Source organism: Triticum aestivum, chromosome 5D (assembly GCF_018294505.1).
Source record: "Triticum aestivum cultivar Chinese Spring chromosome 5D, IWGSC CS RefSeq v2.1, whole genome shotgun sequence".
Classification (NCBI taxonomy): domain Eukaryota; kingdom Viridiplantae; phylum Streptophyta; class Magnoliopsida; order Poales; family Poaceae; genus Triticum; species Triticum aestivum.
This window is the reverse complement of record NC_057808.1, coordinates 37,356,893-37,375,901: the sequence shown is the minus strand read 5'-3', so window position 1 is coordinate 37,375,901 and position 19,009 is coordinate 37,356,893. Positions and strand designations below refer to the sequence as shown.

The window sequence follows — 19,009 nt, the reverse complement described above, 5'->3', positions numbered from 1 at the left end:
GGTGCATCGGAACAAAATGACCATACTTGGAAAATTTATCGATGACCACAGACAGGCAATTGTACTGACCAGATGGTGGTAGCCCCTCGACGAAATCCATTCTCACCATATTCCAAGGAAGTTTGGGGACAGGTAATGGCTGCAACAGGCCAAGGTAGGCTGCACGTTCAGGCTTTGCTTGCTGACAAATCAGGCAATGTTGCACATACTGTTTGATAAATCCCCTCATGTGTTTCTAGCGAAATAAACGCCTGATACGACGATAAGTAACTTGGAAGCCCGAGTGTCCTCCAATGGGACAATCATGGAAAGCAGATACAATTTGCTTGTGCAACTCTGGAACATCACCCACCCAAACACAGTTCTCAGTACGAAGAATGCTAGCTGTCAAAGTAAACTTACTATCAGAAGAGGAGCTGGTGGACAATTTCTGAAGTAACTCAGTGCAAAATTTATCACCCACATAGCTCTGCATAATATCTTCAAGCCAAGCAGGTTGAGCTGAAGAGATAAGGTGCATTTCTGGTAACACATCAAGAGAGCTATGTGGTTTTCTGAAAAGTGAATCAACAGCACTGTTCTCAACCCCCTTTTGTAACAAATGTTGTATTGAAGGCCAAATAGTTTTGTAAGGGCTTTCTGTTGCCACTTGGTGTGCAAACGTTGTTCAGACAAACTAGCCAAACTTTGTTGGTCAATTCGGATTACAAACTCTAAAACCTATAAATACTGTCTCCAGTGGTCAACAACCAACAGGATTGCTAAGTATTCTTTTTCATACATAGAAAGATTCTGGTTCCTGGGGCCAGAGCTTTGCTAACATAAGCCAATGGATGTCCATTCTGCATAAGTACTGCCCCAATATCCACATCACAAGCGTCTGTTTCTATCATAAAAGTTGAAGAGAAATTAGGAAGAGCCAAAACAGGAGTTGTTACCAAAGCCTGCTTAAGTAGTGCAAAAGCTTGTTGTTCATTTGCTGTCCAGTGGAATGGTACCTTTTTTTCAAGAGATTTGTCAAGGGTTTGCTCACAATCCCAACGAATGAACTTTCTGTAATAACCAGCCAGACCCAGAAAACCCCTAACCCCCTTAGCAGATACATGAGTAGGCCAAACTTGAATAGTATAAATTTTTGCTGGATCAGTAGAAACCCCTTGTCCATTAATGATGTGCCCCAAATAAGCAATTTTTGTTTGAGCAAAAGAACATTTAAACAGTTTCACTTGCCATTGATTTCAAATCTATAGGGAAGAGGAGAGAGTCGTCTTCCTCAGGAAGACGAGCACACACGCCAGCCACTAGCCGTTTCTCCTCTCCTACCTTCTCACCAACCCTCCACGCACATAAGTACTATGTCCTATTTGGCCCACTCCGGCCCAGCCAGCCGAGCGGGCAAGCGAGGCCGTCGCTTGGGCCGGCCCAATGCTTGAAACCCATCTTCGCGCTTCTCCTGGTCGCTGACTGACAGACCATCACCTGAACTTAACCAACGCACAACACGACGGACGAATAGCATCGGTAGTCTCTGCATTTTACTGACAGAAGAAGATTAAGCTGCCGGGAAGAAGGCTGCTGTATTGAGGCGCAGGCAGGAGGCGGGAAACGAACCAACCAACCAACCAACCGCCCTATATACCAAAACCCTGTGTAACCGCCACCGGCGGCAACACCCAAACTAGAGCCCAGCAACAACCTCGCCTGCGCCGCGCAGGAAGACGATCGGCCTCCCTGCACGGCGATCAACCGCACGGAATAGGAGGAGGTGCGGCGGCGGAGCAAGCGCGAGCGGCTTCCCTGCACGCGGAGGAGGCGCATCGTGGGACGAGCTCGTCGCGCCCGGCCTCACGCGGCGGCGCGTCAAGCCGGGAGGAAGCTTCTGACGCGCGGCGTCCGGGGAGCCCGTCGCGCCCGCCCTCGCGCGGCGGCGCGTCAAGAGCCGGGAGCAAGCGCGCGACGCGCGGAGTCGGAGGAGCTTTTCGCGCCCGCCCTCGCGCGGCGGCGCGTCAAGCCGGAGGCAAGCGCGCGACGCGCGGAGTCGGAGGAGCCTGTCGCGCCCGCCCTCGCGCGGCGGCGCGTGAAGAGCCGGAGCACCATCGCTTGACCCGCGGCGGCGCGGCGTCGAAGGAGCCGCAGCAAGCGCGAGCAGCGCGCGGCTTCCGTGCACGGGGATCACCCGAGAGAGGGAGGACGCGCGGCGAGACCAGCGCGCGGGGATCAGGAGCGGACGATCAGGCGCTCAGTTGCCAGGAACCGGAGGAGCGGACGATCAGCTGCAAGAAGGCAAGGAAGTTCCGCCATTGCTCAGCCATGGGGCGCAAGAAGAACCGGACAGAACCCCTCGAGCAGAAGTACCCAACCCTCGCTGAGCTCCTCGCATCCCTGGACAGCGAGGTATAATACTTGCTGACCGATTTGCTAATTTCTCAACCCAAGAACACTTTCTTGGATCATAGAGTGACTAATGTACATAATTGCTAATTTCTCAACCCAAGAACCCTGCGTCTATTGGGGCTTCTCCCTCTTAATTGATCATAGCAGCAGACTAACTTTGGCATTCCGATATTAAGATCAAATGACGCTGTTAAAATCTTTGTTAATCCGACCATTTCTATCGGCGCTTCATTTAGCTGATGCAGTAGGAAAACCCGGCAAATACACTCAAAAATAGTGAAGGGCTTTAGGGATTCCAGAACATACGTAAGGCTTTAAACTCAAAAATAGTGATTGTGTACTATGTTGCTCGCAGTCTAGCTAGGAATACAAGTTTGTTCCATTTAGAAGAAGAAAAAAGAATTACAATTCATTGACTTAACATAAGCACGATAAAAAAAAACTCAACTGGATCAACATCTTTAACATTTCCATGGGTGTTACAAAAAATTTCTTACAAATAGAGCTGAAGATCAGATAGGCCAAATGAACTTCCAGGAAGCTGTAGAAAAAATAGTACCGATCGAGTCGCACATTCCATCCAAATCTTTAGCATGCCTATTACAATAAATTTCTTACAAATACAAATACTGCCACTACAACAGTCCTTCCAGCATTTCTTTCTCCAGCATCAATTAAATCATCGCTAGACCTTCTACTGAATTAGGCACTGCCCCTTTAATCTCTCCTTGAGAAATAGCTCCAGAAGTTCTTGCAAGAAATCAATAGCAATGTTGAATAAAATGGGGGACAGGGGGCCCCCTTGTCTTAAGCTTTTCTTAGTTTTTAAAAAAGGACTGAACTGGTCATTAACTCTTAACAGACACATTACAACTTTGAACAATCTGTTGTATACAGCAAACATAATCAGAAGGAAAACCTTTCAGATATACAAGGAAATAATAAGGAGTCTTCAGCACAGACCAAAAAATGATTATTAACAGAAGTAAAAGCCAAACTACCACTTGTTTCTAAACTAACTACTCCAAAACATATCAGATATTGTAGAATCGTAAAGGTTACCTAATATTGAAAAGCATGTGCAAAATGTAAAGGTTAGTTGGAATCTCGCCTGAAAGGAAACATATGCACTAAGATTGTTCATGATTAAGCAAATGCTAACATGGCATAGAAAATCAAATTGTATAGGACTTCATGCACATAATTAGTTGTCTTTCTACATTATGTCATCTCTAAGAGGAATGGGTTGTAACACACTAAAACGAAGGTCGGGCATTATAGCATACACATCCATATGGTGCTGTCAAAAAACACTCATCCATATGATTATTACCACATCCATTTTTATTGTCAAAAAGAGACAAATACAAAGAAAAATATAAGTTACAATAATTTAATACACAACCAAAACTGCATGGTTGGATGATAATTTCTCAATCCATGTCCCTCGACCTTATGATCTCTCAAATTTCCAGGTACTGCACAACAGAACTGTTTAGTGATTCCAAGTTCCGTCTTTTCATCCGTGCATGAAAAATTATCAATCAAATTTTTTTATCAGTATTTAGTTGGCCTGTGTACTATGGCCACATGAATACCAAATAATTCAAGAGAATATTTTGGCACAAAAATAATAGACCATTAGCTTGGTGCTAGTCTTGGAAGTAACTTCAAGTAAAGCAGCAGCAATGGTTAAGCCAGAGGATGATACTCCCACCGATCCATATTACTTGTCGCTCAAACAGATGTATCTAGACGTATTTTAGTGCTAGATACATTCGTTTGAGCGATAGCTAATATGGATCAGAGGGAATAGTTTATTCCACAATAGCTTGATGTGAACCCTTAATCCACCAGTAATTGTAGTTTTCTAGAATAATTTGGGTGCTATATCAAATAAATGTAAAGCATACTGATTATACTAACAGTTAAGTGCAGTTGTTTCATGTAATGAAGATCTCTTTGACAGTAACAACAACATATATGATTACTCAAACAAAAAAAACAGCAGCATATATGATTTTCTTTTTAATTCCTGTTTCATACATTAGGATGTGCTAATCTGGGATATCAGTGGGCCCCCTGAAGTGGTGCAAGCTAACTTCAAGAAGTATGTCCGATCTGCAAGATGGTGGAATTATAAGAATGGCATCCGAGTTGATGTGACTCGAATTTTCGGCAGAAAAAAACACGTCTTCACTACACCAGAAAAAGGCATATGTTGCACAGTTGTTAAGTATGAAGAAGATAAAATCACTTTTATTAAGCAAGGTAGATACTGGTGGGTTAAAGCCTACTGCATCGGTGGTAAGGTGTACGAGCTAAAACCAGAGGCTGGCCACAAGAACTATGTCAAATGCTCAGACCATACGGTGTTGTCCTTTAGAGGTAACCACCGTGCTATATGCAACGGTGACCCTGGAGGGTTGCTTACAGGTTTCGGCTACCTAAGAAGAGCTTTTACCTCCATAATTAATGGCGGGGGGCGCATAGACCCCAAGTTTGTAGGTCTTTTTGTTGCTTATATGGCTGAAGCTCCAAGGTTTGAGATAATCTTCAAAGCACTGTATATGAACATCCACAGCAAAGATTCTATCCGGCTTGACTATTTTATTCCATGGATGAATGATCTCGTTCACAACTGGAGTGATCTGAGCGCATATGCAATGAAGTATATGGACTGTCTCCGCGAAGGATTGGAGCTCCCAGAGCTAGACGAGGGCATTGCTTTTCCAGGCGTGGATTCTATTGAAAAAGTTCTCGAATTGGTTAGGATTCTACAAATAGATGCTTACAAGGATGATATGTTCAGTCATGAACCAGCAGAAGAGCAGGATGTCTGGAGTGCATCTAATGAGTCATTTGCTAGAAAAGGCATACATTGCAAGGAGAAGCACGGAAAAGGTGCACCTCCTCCTGAGGATTCTTTTATACCCATGGATGATGATTTGTTTCATTTGTTCAATGTCAACGGGAAGGTTCAAAGTTTATTTGTTGAGAAGCCCCCTGCTTCTGCACAGAAACTCAGTCAAGGAGATGGGTGGTTTTCAAATAAAGCAGAAGTTAGTTCTTCAAGCTCGCATGGCAAAAGAAAGATGAGCACAATCGGATATAATAACAAGGTGTGTAAAAAGTTAAACAGCACTCAAGAATTAATCTTTTGCATATCCATATTGTGATCTTTTCACAACTTTGAATTGCAGATTGTTCATCCGGAAAGATCTATACTGGAGATTCTGAAAGATAAAGTGCTCCAAAACAGCTTGGCGAAAAGACCTCAGTTTAGCATCATAAATACCTCACCACGTGAGGGGCTCTTTCATAAAATGATTAGATGGACTGTTCAGAGGGACCATACATTTAGTTACCCTTCTAAAGATAAGATCAAGGTTTGTAAAAGAAAGTAAGATTGTCTAGTTTAAATGCTCTCTCTATTATTCACTTTATAATATCTTTGCATCTCCTACTTGCAGAATTTCTGTCATGGAGGAACTACCCTGAAAATTCGAAGTGAAAGGATTATAGAAAGCAGAATGTTTACCAGAAGAATGGTTATGATCAGACCTTTGATACTCGGGATGCACATGCTACAGACCTGCCCAGAATGGCGAGCAAAATTTCCAACTATTAAGGAACAAGGGCACAATGTTCTAAATCGGTTTATTCCTCTAAACCTGCGCGGTCCTAGACAAGGTGATAGAAGGTATTCTCTCTTGCTCCAAAATGCCCAACTGTACACTGAAATAAGCACCAAGGTGGACAAAGTATCCAAATCAGTACCCTAGATTTTCCGTTTATTCTAGTTACCAGGAACAGATTCAGACTTTTAATTTTAAAACATGAAATGTTCGTCATGCATTCATATATGGAATAGCATAAGAATTTTATATATCAAGTCTATGATGGCCATTGATGTACTTTATTCTATTTATGTTTGAAACTCTTTAGTACCAAATAACTTGAAGCTAATGTCAAATGCTAAGAAGTTGGGCCTTTTTTTTTTCAGGACATCTCCACTCATTATTAAGCTTAGACATTTTTGGAGGCCCTGATGTTGACGACACGAACCAAGAAGATAGAAAGTCCATCAATATGACAATGACGTCTAAGCGGCTGATGATTTAGGAATTCATAGTGCTCTGCCTTGATTTGTGAATGATTTTTGTAGTTGTGTGCTCTAATTTGTAGTGCTATGATGTGATTTCTCATGCTATGCATATGCTCTGCTATGAATGTTGTACTGCTCCCCGGTTTATGCTGTGATTTCTCATGCTATGCTGTGATTTCAAGGTGTAACTGTGTATGTCTAGCGTGTTTGGCTACAATGGAGAAAGGGGATGGGAATTTACATTGGGGGTTTAGTAGGGGATTACGCATGGGAAGTTGATTTGAGTCACAATCCCATGTTTGGTGTGTGGTGGGAATTAATGAAGGGAATTTGAGAGGAAGTAACATCCCACGTGAATCAACAGGGGGAGGGTAGGGAAGAGATGAGAATTTACATGTGGGGGTTTATTAGGGGATTAGGCATGGGAAGTTGATTTTAAGTCCCAATCCCATGTTTGGTGTATGGTGGGAATTAGTGGAGGGAATTTGAGAGGAAGTAACATTCCACGTGAATTAACAGGGGGAGGGTAGGGAAGAGATGTGTGGGAATTGGCCTCCTTAATTTTCTTTCCCCTTCCCTCCTCAACTCCCTAGCCCCCCAAACAAACTATGGACTATATGTCGTGTACCCCTTAAATTCCCATTCCTTACCGCTAAATCCCCCCCAACCAAACAGGCTGTAGATGCTACTCTACTCTGCCGCCCATAGAAGTTCAAAACTGCCTAAGGCATCATCTCGCCTCACACTTTAAGCACTTAAAACGTGAGGCAGAACTAGTGTGTCTCGCCTCGCCTCACGCTTTAAGTACTTATTAAAAGGTGAGACAGAACTAGTGCATCTCGTCTCACCTTACCGCCTTAGAAACATTGTGCACTCTGAAGAGCCACACAGACAATGGAAAAGCAATCAAGCGGTGAAACAAAAAAATCCATTCAGCAGGAAAAACCTAGTGAGCTTTTATGAAACATAATAGTTTATCATCCACAAAATAATAGCTGCAGATTATCATCGCCAAAATCACAGCATGGCAGGAACTGAGCAGCGATAACTCGAAGGCTACCCTGGAGCAAGGGGACAGAGGGGACTTACATAACGGTTGTACCTGAGGCCGTACAGCGCTGGCGCCACCGTCGCAGGCGGGGAGGCCCACGCGAACGAGGCCACGGCACCTGCCTGAGCATTCAACAGCACACGGGTAGGAGGTCATGGTGGGCGCCGAGCAACAGTCGGCGGAGACTGACGAAAACCACCAGGTCAACAAGAGCCGCAGGTCTGTGTGCACGCGACACCAGGACCAACCTGGTCATACATCAAGATTAGTTCCTGCCAAACAATTATCGAGTGATTAGTTACTGATCATTTGTCAGGAGTACCTTGTTAAACCAACATAAGACTACTCGAAGATGCTTCACTAGCGCCGTAGCGCACAATCATTGCCAGCATAGCTTCCTGATCAATCTGCAAGAAGAGATGGACCTGCTTAGCTTACTTTCTCACAGAATTCTGTTTGAAATTAGATTTTTGCGATGTGAAAGAGGCAGGGCAAGGAGAAAACTCAAAGGCAGGAGGTTTGCTGTTTACAAACTACATAATAAAGCTAAAATAACCACTTAGTTTTGATAAAATAAAGAGGTAGGATTTCCATAGCATGAAGTATCTATGGTGTAGTAATTCCCAAGTCCCAACACAAAAACTTCTGCAAAAAGGCAAGAGTCAAAGGAAACAAAGTTTTTGAAGAGCTTGACTTCATCCACGAAAGGAGCAAAGAAAGAAACTTCTACAGTTCAGCCAGGAATCAGAAACATTCTTTCATGGATAATAAGCTCAAATTATAGGCCAAGAAAGAAACCAAACCTAGTAGCTTCGCAAACTGAGAACGGGCAAAAAGAAAGAAAAGACGGGATACTGCAGGATAAGCGTATCCCGGCCTATCCGCGCGTATCCCTCCGTACTAGCCTACTAGGACGCCAACTTGGCTATTTCTGCCGTATCGGTGCTTCTTAGGATATATATATATAGGTTGTTAGGGTACATTTACTATTAGCAGTATGAATGAAAAAAGTGAAAAACTATTGCCACATCTCAGAATTCCCATCTATGACTTGTGTGGGTAGTGAAGAATATACTTCGACTGTTGCTAGTATAGATTATCTGGATTATGTACTTATTGCGGTCATTGTTAACTCTGGATATAAATTTTCTTCCAGCACAGCATGCAAATGATGAATATACTTTGACAGTTTGCTTGGTTTTATGCAGAGGGGATGCTGGAAGATTTTGCTTTGATTTATCCGGTAAAAGTTTATGTGTGTAGACAATTAGTAAAGACTTTTCTGACACTTCCAAGAGAGATTTACATACTACACAAACACCATTCAACTTAGTAGCATTATACCTTAATTATCATAGCATGCAAACTTGGTAAAGAACATAGAAATTTATGAAGAATTGAACAGTCAACCAGTCACACTACCACCAAAACCATGACAAACTCTGAAAGAAGATCAGGTCAAACATGAGGACGCAAAACATCAAAGAGGGAAACAGGGAAGAACTCACCAGTGCAGAGCCAACAAGACAATTACATCCCGCTTACGTGCAGCTGCATCATTGTAGAACTGCTGCCATACCCAAAGTGGAGAAAAAAAGAGGATATTAAACCAGCATGAAGTGACACTGATGGGTACCCTGCCTAGCAACAGCTGCAATGGCCACAGAGTGGGGCCGGTCTTCTTTAGACACTCCCCATACTAAACCACTAATGCATACAGACCCTTGTCGGTAACATACTAACATGGGAGGTGGATCTGTAAGAGAATCAACAATATGGGAAGAAGAAGGGTTATCAATTGTAAGATTGACCCAAATTGATCACAATTTAATCTGTATTACAGAATCAACAATATGACAGGCGAGCTCATCTCATTGTTACAGATTAGTAAGCATCTCTAGATTCCATCACCATGTCTCACTCCCAGAGAAGCAATAGGGTCAGAGTAACCATTTAGGCTTTTACTTGCAATTTCCATGACATGCCTGTAAATGCTATACTGCGTGGCACATGCCCATGTCCAAAAAGGGAAACCATATGCAACTCAGCAACCCTATGGTACCGAAATTGCATCCTAGAAAAGAATCCCCGGGCTAAGCAAAGATGGAAATTCTACACCCCATGGCTATATTTCATAACTGAGTGTGCACACACATGAACCCAAGCATAATATTCGACGACTTCTCTTTATGAAATTTAGACCATATGACCATGTCTAAAGGAGAAATCATATGCATCTCAGAAAGCATATGATAGTAACAGTTGCCTGGTGGCAGTCTAACAGAGAAATCATATGCATCTCAGAAATCATATATGCATCTAAAGGATGCTGCCGGTGCACTCATGGAGACTCACCTGACAGCAATCGCAGCGACGGAGAGGACCAGCAACCTGCGAAAAACAAAATTGCAACCCTTATACAACAACGAATAGTAGAGCAATCAAACGACATCCCAGAAACAAATAAAAGAAGCAATTTTGAAAATAAAAGTCTGCAACCATCAACACAGAGAAGCAACTTGTCCGATGAGAATAACCGGGAGATCCGCCAGCCGGAGCAGCCCAAATCGCAGGGGGAAACCGAAGAGGGGTTGGGGAAAGATGAGCTACCATATCGAAAAATTCATCCTTTGATGGGGGTAATTGCGAGTGTGGACAAGGCAGAGATTTGCTGTACAGCAAGGATGCGGGGCTGAGCTTCTGTCGGCCGGGGCGACCCACAACATGCCCCTGCATGGTCCTGCCGGCCGCCGGGCTTCCGGTTGTGCGGCGCAGCACAGGCCAGCGCGCGGGAGAGGTATCTGGCATCGCCGTCGAGCCGCAAAGGCGACGACCATTGCTGAAGTGGAGGCGGAGGCGGCTAGGGTTTGCGGGTCGGTCGTGGCTGGTGGGGCGGCTGCGCGTGGGCGATTGGATCTTGTTTGTATGAGAGCGTCTACAGCCCTTTTTTTTAGGGAAACATGCTTTATTTATTCATCAAGAGTCCGAAGGACAGGTTTTTTTCTTTTTCTTTTGTGCTGGCCGAAGGACAGGTATTACAGCAGTGTCGTGAGGTTTTTTTTTTCATCGAATTTAGGAGCTTTATTGATCAAGTAGCATGAGGTTACAATCCGTTCTTAGGCAAGAACGTAGGAACTCGGGGCTGGAATCAATCCAGCTTTCAGTGCCATCCATTGAGCAGGCGAGGCGAGCACAATGATGGGCTGGTACATTGCAAGATCTACCAATATGAGTAATCGTCAAAGAAGCAAAACTAGCACTAATCTCCTCTAATTCCTCCAAGATAGGCGCTGCAATTGAACGAGAATTGCCGCGCGATTTCCAAATGTTGACTAGCTCTAAGCAGTCAATCTCCATTACCATGTGTGAGAAGCCACGAAGTTGAGTGAAGATCATCCCCTCCCGGAAAGCTAAAAGTTCTGCAATGAACGGGGCAACACTAGTAGAAAACAGGGCTTTGGTCACAGGGCAGTTTTCACATTAGTCCCGGTTCAGTCACGAACCGGGACTAATGTGAGCATTTATCCCGGTTCGTGCAGCTAAGGCATTAGTCCCGGTTCACCTGGGCCCTTTAGTCCCGGTTGGTGCCACGAACCGGGACTAAAGGGTGCGATGCCCATTAGTCCCGGTTGGTGGCACCAACCAGGACTAAAGGTTAGACCTTTAGTCCCGGTTGGTGCCACCAACCGGTACTAATGGGCTTTGAGGCATTAGTACCGGTTCATGGCACGAACCGGTACTAAAGGTCCCATTTTCAAACTCTACCCCCCCCCCCGGTGGACCGCCTTTTCAGTTTTAGAAAAAACAAAAGAAAATGATGGAAGTGTCAAAAAAAATAAAATAAAATAAGTTTTCCATGTGATATGTGGTCTAGTTGTTGGGAAAATTAACAAATATGAATTTTGACTTTATTTGCAAAATCTCTCTGGAATTTGTTAAAATGGGCATAACTTTTGCATACGAACTCGGATGAAAAAGTTTTTTATATGAAAAATCATCTACTCGAAAAGTTACATCCGAATTTAACTGGGGGAACCCCGTTAAACATTTCCAAAATCCTCAAAAACCTAACCGAAAAAAAGATACGGGGCTTTTAAGATCTGGAGAGGCAAAAAAAATGAAAAAATTTCAAATTGTGGTCAAACTGTGGTCAAACTAATTATTCTAAAACATTAGTGTTACTAAATAATTATTTCAGTTGTTTTGAATTTTGGTCAAATCTGGTCAAACTGTGGTCAAATCTGGTCAAACTGTGGTCAAACTGTGGTCAAACAATGGTCAAACTAATTATTCTAGAATATTAATGTTACTAAATAATTATTGTTTTTTAAAACAATAGTTTCAAACTCAAACAGTGAAATGTGTCACTTCATGCTCAAGCTAAATTCCTGAGGGTTAATAGGATTGACATCTTACTATTGTCAGGAAAACAACATGTGCAGACTTGGAAACGAGGGAGAATAGAACCCGGAAGTTAAGCGTGCTCAGGCTAGAGTAGTGAGAGGATGGGTGACCGTCCGGGAAGTTAGATGATTTGGAATGATGAGGGGTGATTAGAGATTAGAGGATAAATTGAGCAGTGATGAGGGGTGATGATTAGAGGTTAAAATAATTCAGAAATTTGAAAATAAAAAAAAATTAAAAAATTCGCAAAAAAAATTTCAAAAAAAAATATCGTAAAATTTAAAGGTGGAGCTCCAGTCTGCGTCCACGTGGACGGCCTTTAGTCCCGGTTCGTGTAAGAACCGGGACTAAAGGGGGGAGGCATTAGTAACGACCCTTCAGTCCCGATTCAAAATCCGGGACTAAGGGCCCTTACCAACCGGGACAAAAGCCCCTTTTTCTACTAGTGCAATGACACCCGATAGGGGTTTACTCCATGCTCCAAGAAACGAAAGGTGCGACCGCGCCACCCCTCCCGCTCCTGCCTTCATGTTCTCAGTACTAACAGCAGCATCCGTGTTTATAGTAACCCAACCTGCCTCAGGCGGGCGCCAACACTGAGCTTCCGAGCTCTTCTTGCGCGATGGTGGAAGGTCCAGAATAGCCAAGGTTTCATGAATCCACTTCAGGGCTTGAACTGGGTCATAGCCATCGCGATCATGAGTCCAACAGTTGCGTGAGGACCATATACTGTGCATGATCGTGACAATCCTGCAGCGGTCTTCCTCTGCGAACTGAGAATCCATAAGAATATCATGTGCCCAAGTATCCGGATGCAAACGAGGTAGACGAAGCTGAAATCTATCTGCAGCTGCAATCCAGAACTGCCTTGCATGCGAGCAGTGAACTAGTGCATGAAGCAAGTTTTCATCCATTGCTTTGCAAATATCACACCGGCCCAATGGCTTAATGTGTCGGTATTGCAAAGTGACTGAATCTGGTAGTATTCCCCGGAGAACTCTCCACCAGAATACACGGACTTTTGGAACCACATGTAATTTCCAAAGGGCATCCCACATCTGTTTGTTAGCTGATGAAGTTTCTGTAATCGTCCCTTCCTCTAGAGCGCGGTGCTCGTTCCGAGTCACAAGAGAGCGATACGCGGATTTTACAGAGTAGTTGCCAGATTTCTCTAAGGCCCATGCCAAAGAATCTTGACCACCGTTGCTGTTAAGGGGTATATTGAGGATAGCTTCAACATCCGGTTGCAAGAAATTTGCTTGAATGATTTCCACATTCCAGCTGCCTGTGTAATCATCTATCAGTTCTGAGACCGTGGCTAGTGTGGAAGAGCCAATGCGCCCCATCGGTTTCAGAAAAAGATTGCCAGGGATCCAGGGATCTGTCCAAGTGGAGATAGTGGAGCCGTCTCCAACTCTTTTGATAAGCCCGACTTCAAGGGCCTTTCTCCCCGCAATAATTGCTTTCCACGTAGCCGAGGCTCGAGCAGGAGCACTCGCATTAAGGAAGTCAGTGTGTGGATAATATTTGCCCTTGAGCACTCGTGAGCACAAAGACTCCGGTTTTGTGAGAAGACGCCAGCCATGTTTCCCGAGCATTGCGAGATTGAACACTTGCATGTCACGGAACCCCATGCCGCCCTTCACTTTGGGTGTCGCAAGTTTATCCCAAGAGAGCCAGTGGAGTGTGCGTTTGTCTATGGAACTCCCCCACCAATATTTGGCCATGCATGAAATGATACTCTTGCACACCTTTTTTGTAAGCAGAAAGCAGCTCATACTGTAGGTAGGAATGGCCTGAACCACTGTTTTGAGCAAAACCTCTCGTGCCGCACAAGCCATGTTCCTTTCAGAATAGCCGTGTAACTTACTTCGACATCGATCAACAATATGATCAAACATCCCACTAGTTATCTTGCCAATAGCTGTAGGTAAGCCCAAGTAGCGCTCCGAGAAGGCCTCAACATGTATGTCCAAAGATTGCTTGAGTGCCTGCCGTGTGGGTTGATGTGTATTGGCACTAAAAAATATAGAGCTTTTCTCCTTATTCACTGCTTGTCCAGAACAATCAGCGTAAATCCGGAGAATATCGTTCAGTCTATCCGCACTCTGGGTTTGCGCATTCAGGAAGATAAGACAGTCGTCAGCAAAAAGCAAGTAATTAACCCAAGGTGCATGGATACTCACCCTAATTCCTCGATCAATATGTGCTCCGCCAAAATTATTCAGAAGTGAGGTAAGGCCTTGAGCACACAGCAGGAAGAGGTACGGCGAGATGGGGCATCCTTGCCGTAAACCTCGTGGAGTGAAATACGGTAGTAGCTCGCCATTCAGCTTAATCGTGAACCGAACAGAAGTGACACATTTCATAACCAGGCGTATAAAAGCATCTCCAAAGCCCAGCCTTGTTAGCATTGCTTCGAGATAGTGCCATTCCACTCTGTCATAAGCCTTGAGCATGTCCAGTTTAACAACACAACAACAATTCTTTCCCTTTTTCCTCCGCTTAATAGCATGGATAGTCTCGTAAGCCACAAGTACATTATCTGTAATTAAGCGACCAGGTACAAATGCACTTTGTTCTGCCCCTATAATCTCGTCCAGGATGTCACGGAGTCTATTGGAAATTGCTTTGACTGCAATTTTGTAGAGCACCGGGCATAAGGCGATGGGACGAAATTGTGAGATTTTCTGCGGGTGTCGTACCTTAGGAATCAGCGTGATGGCAGTATCATTCAAGCCTAGAGGTAACTCTCCCCCGTTCAGAAAGGCAAGCACGACCATTGTTATATCCTCACCTAGAACATTCCAATGTCGTTGATAGAAACCAGCCATGAAGCCATCCACCCCTGGGGCCTTGGATGGTGCCATATCAAACAACGCCTTTTTCACCTCCTCCGCTTCATAAGGTCGCTGGATAAAGTCATTCATAGCATTGGTGACACTGGGCTGTACACGGTCAAGTAACTCATTCATCGGCCGAAAGCCCTGTGTTTGATACAGGCCTTGATAGAAATCACCAATTTCTTTTTTCACTTCCTCTGGCTCTTGCAATATCTGACCGTTGGAGTTTTCCAGGGAAGTAATGCGGTTCTGTCTCTTACGCTGCGCAGCATGTGCCTGAAAGTAGCCCGTGTTGCAGTCTCCCTCTCGTAGCCAGAGAACTCGCGAGCGCTGCTTAAGCCATATCTCCTCTTGGCGTAAAGCTTCACGCAGCTGAGATGAAACGGACAGCTCCTCTTGCGAAGGGCCACGCCCCATCGAAGAGCTTCTCAAGCGTTCTAGGCGCTTTTGGAGTGTGCGGACTTTCTTTGAGAGATTGCCAAACTCCCGTTCACCCCAGGCTCCTAGATCTTTTTGGACGATGGCCAAAGCATCGACCACTCCTTGTAAACCTGTCCAGTGCCAACCCGCCAAAGATCGAGAATCAGTTGATCATATTGGGCATGGCACTGCCAGACGTTTTCATATCTAAAAGACCGCAAGTGGCGTCCCTCATCCAAAAATAAAGCATGTTTAGCTAATCTGTGTGCCTCCGTATTGGAGCTTCTACCTTCAAAACCGAAAATACAAGTAATAAAATCTCTAATGGCAGTATGAATCTCATTAACAATTGGTGCAATTGGGCCTAGCGTACCACTTTGTATGCCTTGCATCACTGTCCTGCAGTCTGAAGCTACTCTAAATTTCTGCACCATGAGATCCTTAGCCAAGGCAAGAGCCTCTCGACACGCAAGGGCTTCCAGGATCGTTGGATCCGTCAGACCCTGGAAAGCCATTGCAGACAAGCCAACGTATAAGCCCGACTCATCGCGGCACACTGCCGAAGTGGCCCCTCTTTGCGAACTTGTGTGCACTGCTCCGTCCATGTTGACTTTATGCATATCCGAAGGAGGTGTAACCCAGGCGCTGGATGTTGTAGGGGCCGGACTTGAAAGTTCTAACCTTGGGTTTCAGAGTGGCAATATCAAGTTCATTCAAAAAGTGATTTATGAATTGATATGTAGACATTGGACTTTGATGCTCGCCCTCATGAATTAGCTTGCGTCGCGCAGTCCAAATTGCCCACAAAGTCACTACCAGCCGTGTGAAATCCACACGCGATATTGATTCAGACATTGAAAAGATCCAACTCTTGGGGTTCGGTTCAGCAGTACCTAACATGTGTTCAACCAGCTCTGATTCCGACAACGCCCAAAACACATCTTGCCATCGAGCATAAGAGTAGCGAGTGCATCCAAGAGTCGTCTGCACCGCACAATGGGCATGTAGAAGTTATGGCCATGTGACGGTGTTGTCTCACTGAAGGAAATATGCCCTAGAGGCAATAATAAAGTATTATTTATTTCCTTGTATCATGATAAATGTTTATTATTCATGCTAGAATTGTATTAACCGGAAACATAATACATGTGTGAATATATAGACAAACAGAGTGTCACTAGTATGCCTCTACTTGACTAGCTCGTTAATCAAAGATGGTTATGTTTCCTAGCCATAGACATAAGTTGTCATTTGATTAACGAGATCACCTCATTAGGAGAATGACGTGATTGACTTGACCCATTCCGTTAGCTTAGCACTCGATCGTTTAGTATGTTGCTATTGCTTTCTTCATGACTTATACATGTTCCTATGACTATGAGATTATGCAACTCCCGTTTACCGGAGGAACACTTTGTGTGCTACCAAACGTCACAACGTAAATGGGTGATTATAAAGGTACTCTACAGGTGTCTCCAAAGGTACTTGTTGGGTTGGCGTATTTCGAGATTAGGATTTGTCACTCCAATTGTCGGAGAGGTATCTCTAGGCCCACTCGGTAATGCACATCACTATAAGCCTTGCAAGCATTGTGACTAATGAGTTAGTTGCGGGATGATGTGTTACGGAACGAGTAAAGAGACTTGCCGGTAACGAGATTGAACTAGGTATCGAGATACCGACGATCAAATCTCGGGCAAGTAACATACCGGTGACAAAGGGAACAACGTATGTTGTTATGCGGTCTGACCGATAAAGATCTTCGTAGAATATGTGGGAGCCAATATGGGCATCCAGGTCCCGCTATTGGTTATTGACCGGAGACGTGTCTCGGTCATGTCTACATAGTTCTCGAACCCGTAGGGTCCGCACGCTTAACGTTACGATGACAATTTCATTGAGTTTTGATGTACCGAAGGAGTTCGGAGTCCCGGATGAGATCGGGGATATGACGAGGAGTCTCGAAATGGTCAAGAAGTAAAAATCGATATATTGGACGACTATATTCGGACTTCGGAAAGGTTCCGAATGATTCGGGTATTTTTCGGAGTACCGGAGAGTTACGGGAATTCGTATTGGGCCTTAATGGGCCATACGGGAAAGGAGAGAAAGGCCTCAAAAGGTGGCCGCACCCCTCCCCATGGTCTGGTCCGAATTGGACTAGGGAAGGGGGGCGCACCCTTCCTTCTTTCTCCTTCCCCCTTCCCTTCTCCTACTCCCACAAGGAAAGGAGGAGTCCTACTCCCGGTGGGAGTAGGACTCCCCCCTATGGCGCGCCTCTCCCCTAGGCCGGCTGCCTCCCCCTTGCTCCTTTATATACGGGGGCAGGGGGGCACCCCAGAGACACAACAATTGATCCTTGAGATCTCTTAGCCGTGTGCGGTGCCCCCCTCCACCATATTACACCTCGATAATACCGTTGCGAAGCTTAGGCGAAGCCCTGCGTCGGTGGAACATCATCATCGTCACCACGCCGTCGTGCTGACGAAACTCTCCCTCAACACTCGGCTGGATCGGAGTTCGAGGGACGTCATCGAGCTGAACGTGTGTAGAACTCGGAGGTGCCGTACGTTCGGTACTTGATCGGTCGGATCGTGAAGACGTACGACTACATCAACCGCGTTGTGATAACGCTTCCGCTGTCGGTCTACGAGGGTACGTGGACAACACTCTCCCCTCTCGTTTCTATGCACAACCATGATCTTGCGTGTGCGTAGGAAATTTTTTGAAATTACTACGTTCCCCAACAGTGGTATCCGAGCCAGGTTTTATGCGTTGATGCTATGCACGAGTAGAACACAAGTGAGTTGTGGGCGATATAAGTCATACTGCTTACCAGCATGCCATACTTTGGTTCAGCGGTATTGTGAGATGAAGCGGCCCGGACCGACATTACGCGTACGCTTACGCGAGACTGGTTTCACCGTTGCGAGCACTCGTTGCTTAAAGGTGACTGGCGGGTGTCTGTCTCTCTCACTTTAGTTGAACCGAGTGTGGCTACGGCCGGTCCTTGCGAAGGTTAAAACAACACCAACTTGACAAACTATCGTTGTGGTTTTGATGCGTAGGTAAGAACGGTTCTTGCTAAGCCCGTAGCAGCCACGTAAAACTTGCAACAACAAAGTAGAGGACGTCTAACTTGTTTTTGCAGGGCATGTTGTGATGTGATATGGTCAAGACATGATGTGATATAATTTGTTGTATGAGATGATCATGTTTTGTAACCGAGTTATCGGCAACTGGCAGGAGCCATATGGTTGTCGTTTTATTGTATGCAATGCAATCGCCATGTAATGCTTTACTTTATCACTAAGCGGTAGCGATAGTTGTAGAAGCATAAGATTGATGAGACGACAACGATGCTACGATGGAGATCAAGGTGTCGCGCCGGTGACGATGGTGATCATGACGGTGCTTCGGAGATGGAGATCACAAGCACGGTGCTTCGGAGATGGAGATCACAAGCACAAGATGATGATGGCCATATCATATCACTTATATTGATTGCATGTGATGTTAATCCTTTATGCATCTTATCTTGCTTTGTTTGACGGTAGCATTATAAGATGATCCTTCACTAAATTATCAAAGTATAAGTGTTCTCCCTGAGTATGCACCGTTGCGAAAGTTCTTCGTGCTGAGACACCACGTGATGATCGGGTGTGATAGGCTCTACGTTCAAATACAACGGGTGCAAAACAGTTGCACACGCGGAATACTCAGGTTAAACTTGACGAGCCTAGCATATAACAGATATGGCCTCGGAACACGGAGACCGAAAGGTCGAGC

General features: G+C 44.9%; 1 long non-coding RNA gene across 5 annotated transcripts; it reads right to left on the bottom strand.

Annotated features, from left to right (window-relative positions):
* Nucleotides 1-2,828: 2,828 nt before the first annotated feature.
* Nucleotides 2,829-10,504, bottom strand: LOC123119275 (uncharacterized). Of its 5 annotated transcripts, none has more exons than XR_006458583.1 (4): nt 9,909-10,504; nt 9,062-9,309; nt 7,876-7,960; nt 2,829-7,801 (listed from the first exon to the last, which is right to left on the bottom strand). It is a non-coding gene; the product is annotated as an uncharacterized lncRNA (long non-coding RNA). The 5 variants fall into 5 exon arrangements; XR_006458581.1 differs by having other exon boundaries at nt 9,062-9,123; XR_006458582.1 differs by having other exon boundaries at nt 9,062-9,120.
* Nucleotides 10,505-19,009: the final 8,505 nt, after the last annotated feature.